Source organism: Benincasa hispida, unplaced genomic scaffold, assembly GCF_009727055.1.
Source record: "Benincasa hispida cultivar B227 unplaced genomic scaffold, ASM972705v1 Contig1711, whole genome shotgun sequence".
NCBI classification, from domain to species: Eukaryota; Viridiplantae; Streptophyta; class Magnoliopsida; order Cucurbitales; family Cucurbitaceae; genus Benincasa; species Benincasa hispida.
The window spans coordinates 15,742-22,484 of record NW_024064278.1 but is presented as its reverse complement, the minus strand read 5'-3'; the positions used below and the strand labels follow the sequence as shown (position 1 = coordinate 22,484).

Here is a 6,743-nt window from a genome sequence, read left to right as displayed (position 1 = left end):
TCGATCGAAGGAAAGTAAACTTTTCGAAATTTGAAAATGCAACTTTATGGGTGAAGAAGGAATTGTCTTAAATCAGCAAAAGTATCTAAAAGCATGGTTTAGAAGTAGATGAAGCAAGAATAGATGTCATAGCTTAAACTTCCACACATCAATATTAAGCGTCTACGAAGTTTTTTAGGGGCATGCTGGATTACTACGATAGTTCTTTAGAGGATTCCTTCAATATGCGAACACTGAGCGCATTTACTAGAGGCAACCACCTACGATTTAATCGAAAGTGACTGCTGTGAGCAATTTGACATTGAAATATCTTGATACAGCCGCTATACAGCACCGGATGGACGTTGAAGGCGTTATTTCTCTGTCGACTATTGATAGTTCAGTAGGAACAATGTTAGGTAGAAGAAGGGGAAATTTGACGTCCCATCTCATTATGCGTCCAAAAACTTAAATACTACTCCAGACATAAACACGGCAGAAAAAGAGTATGTTCATTAAGTATTTGCAATTGAGAAGTTCATGATCTTTCTAGTGGTGCGGTAGCCACCATCTACATAATAATCGCAAAAGTTTTCCTGGAGTAAAAAAGACGAAAAGTTAATAGATGGTGCTCTTTTATAGGATTAGGACGACCTCCAAATTATCTAGTCATGATTAGAATGAGTCTCCAAAGACTGAGAAATCATCCATGAAGACTTCAACTGTCTTTTCTAAGAAGTCAGAGAAGATAGCCATCATACACCTTTGGAATGTTCCAGGTGCGTTACACAGCCCAAAGGGCATGCGTCTGAATGCAAATGTTCTAAAGGGATAGGTAAATGTTGTCTTTCTCTTGATCTTCTGGGTCAATCAAAATCTGGTTATAACCAGAGTATCCATCAAGAAAGAAATAAAAGGAAGTTTGTCAAGCATTTGGTCAATGAAAGGAAATGGGAAATGGTCTTTGTTAGTTGCCGCGTTGAGCTTCTGTAATCTATACAGATGTGCTAGCCCGTGATAGTCCTCGAAGGTATGAGTTCATTATTGCTATTGGCTATCACAGTTGTTCCCCCTTTCTTGGGAACACATTAGACTAGACTTACCCAGCTACTGTCGGATATAGGATAGATCACTCCCGCATCCAACCATTTTAGGATTTCTTTCTTGACCACTTCCTTTATTATGGGGTTCAGCCTTCTTTGAGGCTCAATCTATCCTGACTTCCCTTCTTCCAACCTGATCTTATGCATGCAATAAGATGGGCTGATGCCACGGATATCCGCTAGCATCCACCCTATTGCACGCATATGCTTTTTCAGCATTTGCAAGAAAGAGTACTCGTTAGGCTCAGTAAGATTCGCGAAAATTATCACAGGTAAATTTCTATTAGTTCCAAGGAAGGCATATTTCAGGTGACTAGGTAACGGTTTCAACTCAAGTTCTGGTGGTTCCTCAAGTGATGGACGTGTTGGTTTTGTACGCTGCTTACTCAGACTTGGCGGCTCTGGTTCTTTTAGGTTCTCCTCCAACGCGAGGACCTCACATACATGGGTCTCTTCTTCAGGAAACTGTATACTGTTCAGTTGACAATCTTCACCATCCAAGAACTTTAATGCGTTTAACACCTTAAACTTCACCTCTTAATTGTCTACGCGCATAGTTAATTCTTCTTTATGCACATCGATTAAAACTTTCCCAATAGCTAAGAAGGGGCTTCCAAGGATAATTTGTACCTCCCTGTCTGCTTCATAGTCCAAGATGATAAAATCTGCTGGGAATATGAAGTTGTCAACCTTTACCAGAACGTCTTTAATCTTTCCTTCAGGCTACTTAATCGTTCTGTCAGTAAGCTGAAGAGTAACAGAAGTGGATTGTACTTCACCAATTCCCAGTTTCTTAAAGATTGAGAGTGGCATGAGATTAATACTGGCTCCAAAATCGCACAACGCATGTCTCACATCCAACCTTCCGATCGAGCAAGGAACTATGAAGCCCTCAGGGTCCTTCGTTTCTTGGGTAGACTGTTGCTTACTAACGCATTGCACTCCTGCGTTAGCACAATTACTTCCGTCTCGCTGACTCTTCTTTTCTTCGTCAAAATGTCCTTAAAAAATTTGACATATGTTGCCATTTTCTCCAAGGCCTCTATAAGTGGAATATTGATATGCAATAGCCTCAAGAGCTCAAGAAAGTGCTTGAATTATTGTTCATCATTTTTCTTCATCAGACGTCTAGGGAATAGTGCATTAGCGGCACCGCAGGTTTTCCCACGTTAGACGTACTGGGTTTTGAATAGCTTATGGTCTCAGGCATTCTTTCTTCTTGATCTTCTACTGCCATTGAACGTGTGTTGCGTTCTTTTGAAGGACTATTGTTTCTTGGATTCATTCTTCTTTCTTCAAGAGCTTTTCCACTTCGCAACATCACTGCATGACATTGCTTCTTTCCATTATTGTTCCCAGGAGTTTCAGTGTTGCTAGGTAGAACTCCAGGCTACCTGTTCTTCAACTCGCTCGCTATCTGCCCTACCTGTATTTCCAGGTTTCTGATAAATGACACCAGGTGTTTTAGCAACGCGTAATTTTGGGCTATGTACTCCTTTAATAGGTTCTCAAGCGGAGATCCTGAGCTCGACGTCTGTCCTCCTCTATTAAAGGACTGTTGATGTTGTTGATTCTTTGGTTGAAATGCAGGCGGCGGTCCCTGCCTTTGCTGTTGGATTGCCCCTAGGTGGTGCTTCTGATGATTTCCTCCTATCCAAGAAAAATTTGGATGGTTCCTCCATCCAGGATTATATGTATTGGAAAATTGGTTGTTTTTAATGAAGCATACTGACTACGGGTTTTGTGGGCAATCAGCATAAGAATGAGGATCTCCACAACCCACACAGCTAACCATGGGCTGCTCGAACGCTTCTACCTGATTCACCTTCTGCTGATTTGATGTGTTTCCTAGCGATATGTTCTGCAAAAGACTGGTCATCGTAGCCACTTGTCTAGATAGTGTCGCTATTGCACTGGAATCGATAGAATTAACATTTTGAGATCTCTTCTTCCTGTCAGCTCTTCCATCATACGTATCATCCACCCATTCCATGTTGTGCTTAGCAATGCAGTCTAATATCTCCTTAGCCTCAGTGTAAGATTTATCCATAATTCCACCAACCGCCGCTGCGTCTGCTGCTATCTGCGATGCTCTATTCAATCCACCATAAAAAGTCTCTATTTGGATAGTTAGTGGTAGTCCATGGTTCGGGCAATTTTTGACCAAACCCTTAAAACGCTCCCATGTGGCACTTAGGGTTTCAGCTTCTTCTTGTTCAAAGTTCATAATCTCTCGATGCCTCCTCGCGTTGGTGGAAGGTGAGAAGTATTTTTGCATAAATTTCTCCACCAACTTCTCCCAGGTGGTGATTTCACCAGGCTCGAGTGAGCATACCCATTGTTTTGTGTCATCACGCAAAGAATAGGGGAACAAAGATAGCCCGATCGCCTTTGGGGTGATTCCAGGAATCACAAATGAATTACACGTTTCCAGGAAATGCTTCATGTGGGCGTGAAAATCTTTACCACGACCACCCCCAAATTGTCCAGCAGACTGGAGCATTTGAAGCATTACAGATTTCATCTCGAACCTTGTCCCATCTAGTGTTGGGAATATGATTCTTGGTGAGAAATCATACAGTACAGGGGATGCGTACTCCCTCATAGGATGCGTGCTGTTGTTCGCCATTAGGATCGGATTTTGTGCATCATGAGCTAGTTGCTGATCTAAGTTCTGATTTGCCTGATTGTCTGCCATTGCTCGTTGCCTGTTCTGTTGTCTGAGAAGTTGCTGCGTCAACCTTTGACGACAATTAGATCAGTTTCTACATCGGAAGGTCCTTTCAATCTTGGGGTTGTATATGAATTCAAGAGTGCTCTCCTTGCTCATAAACGTTCACAAGCTTAGGCTTGGCTTGTAATACTCCCTTGACTAAAGTGTTCCTACAAAAGATACAACGAAATTTCAGGTTAGTCCCGGCAACGGCGCCAAAAACTTGTCCGTTGCTATCATGATTCGAACTGGGAGTGTATTGTATAAAATAAATTATAAAAAATAAGTTCCAAGTATAAATGATGCATTGATGCTTTGATGCGTTTACGTAGTTGTAACGCGTTGGTGTGTTAAGGATGTGCAACAGAACGCACAACTTTTCCTAAACCAGACCCAAGTATAAATCTAGTTTGGTTCCTGATAAGTCCAGGGTCGAACTCAGGGATTCAGTTAAATAATGCAAACCTTGTGTTGTAGCTATTGTAGGGGTTTCCTAAAATATATGAAGAAATGTGTTATTTACACTAAGGTGTTGTGCCTTTGCAAGAAGATACAAAAGAGTTGAGTAGTGAGTGATGAATCATGCGAAAATGGATTTTAATGTAAGTGGTATGCGTCGATCTAAGATGAATGTGCACAAACCAGAGTGTGATGTGGATAAGATGGGATGATTTATGATTTTCTTATCTTTGTTTATGCATTAGACTTTATTCAACACTTCTCAATGCGAATAACATACAAAACCTATCTCTAGGATGCATGCGTCGAACACAGAATGCAATAATTACCAGTAACTCTATCTCTAGATGTACTAGACGTTCTACTTGATGCGGCTTAGTTATTCTCTCGGATAATCTAAGTTAAAGATGCTTTCACCAATTGATCAAGATGGCTTAAGCATTTGAAAATAAGATTTTTCATAAAGTACAGATGCATTCAACATAAACAAGAAATAAACAATGGCAAAGTATGATGGATCAAATATATGAATTTTATAAAAAAAAGCAGATTGTCTTTACAAAAGCAATATTTAATCAGATGAAATGAAAGCGATAAATGAGATGAAAGGAACTGAGTCAAGCCGCAGAGTACAATCTCTTGTATCTCTTTGGCTCAATCTAGTTATGTACAATCACTTGTATAGGAGTTGGACGAAGTGTCTTTCTCAAGCTTGACTTCCTCTGCTCCCTTACTGGCGGTGATGGTCGTTCTCAACCCTTCTGATCGTCTTGGTACCACAGCACAACTTCTAAAGAACTAAAACTATGACTACGCTAATATGAGAGTGAGGATCTTCAAAATTTCTGTATATGTGTTTGTATCTCTAGAAGGACTTCATCTATTTATAGGTATTGGTCATCTCCACTTGGTGATGGGCAACATTAAAGTCCATGCCCTGGTCAGCCGCCTGACACTCAGAAGCTTTCCAGACGCCGCCTGCTACAGGTGCCCATACTTGCAAGTGGTGATGTGACACAATCATCCTAGATCAATGAATCTTCTCTGCATTGAATTCCCTCCGACGTATAGCCCATGCGTTAAAACTTTTGCCTGCGACACTTCTTAATTATGTGTTAGCTTCTTGTTGAAATCCTGCAATACAATGCGTTAGTGGCGCAGTATTTGGTAATAAAACTTCCTTTGCATGAGTTTGCTAATGTTTGAGTAATTCCATGTGTTTCTTCTAAAAATGAGGAGAATTTATCATTAAAAATCTTATTGTTCCAACTTAAGAGCAAAAATAACTTGTATTTCTACAAGTTATCAACTATCCTTTTAAACTCATCCAGATTGTCTGATAATGGTTTAGTAGAATCTATATTAAAAGTGAAGAAATTTTCCCTTAGGTACATCTTGTTGGAGAGATCCTTGGTTGCAAAGAGACCATCCAGCTGGACCCACATCTTGTAGGTCACGTCTTGATTGATCACCTGTCTCAAGATGTTGTTACTAAGATTAAGAACCAAAGTTCCATAGACTGTAAGTTCCATATGTTCCCTTTCTTGAGCTATTAATGTAGGTGGCAGAGTTGACGGGTCTCAAAGGGCTTTATGAGCTCTCTGTTATCCAAGAATAGCTTTGAATTTTGGCCTTCCACAGATCAAAATTACCCTTTCCATCGAACTTCTCTATTTCAAATATTGCAACAACCATCACTAATCTGATCGAGTATTGAGACTGGTTTTCTTGAGTATCTTGATGCTGCAAGAATGCTGACCTTAATGATTTTCAAATGCTCTGATACCACAAATTATTGAGTTATTCAATCTTCTCTAGGCCCAAGTACTCAAAATCAACACTGAGATGATGAAGAAATGGCCGAGAAAGGCTCTGTCAAATCCTCGATGCTAGATACTCGACACTCGATATGTTTCTACTCAATACTCAATGCGAATTTCCTTCTATCCTTGACGAGATTCTGTTCTTGCTTGATGGAACGCGATGAGGGCTAACCGATACTCGATCGTACTCCACGAGTCATGATCTTTACTCGATGCGACTCGAAGACAAAAACGACTAACTCGAAGCTACTCGATAGAAGAAATCGATGCACGATTCAACTCGATACAGTGGAATTCGATACGATTTAATAGCAAGATTGTATTCACGTGATTTGCAGAAAGATTGAAGTCGATCGAACGAAGAAGATAAAGAGAAGAAGAAGAAACGCATAGGATTACATGGTTCGGCCAAGATGTCTACGTCCATGGGAAGATTCAAGTTCTTTTTCACTTAAAAGATTGCATACAACTTTGTTTTGTTTACAGAAAAATAGAAAATTATGAACTCACTCTCTGTTTTGTTTTCTGTTCGGTTGGTATTTATAACATATGCCAACAGACCGTTACAAGATAAAGTTAGTTATAAACTAAACTAGTTGAGATATTTAAGTCTTGATTTCTTCAAATAGCTTTGATTTTGGCCTTCCACATGCCAAAATCACCTTT

The 6,743-nt window shown here is 40.1% G+C and overlaps 1 non-coding gene across 1 annotated transcript; it reads left to right on the top strand.

The window, feature by feature from the left end:
- The first annotated feature begins 3,220 nt into the window (after positions 1 to 3,220).
- On the top strand, positions 3,221 to 3,324 carry LOC120068985. The gene has a single exon (XR_005479414.1). It is a non-coding gene; the product is annotated as a small nucleolar RNA R71 (small nucleolar RNA).
- Positions 3,325 to 6,743: the final 3,419 nt, after the last annotated feature.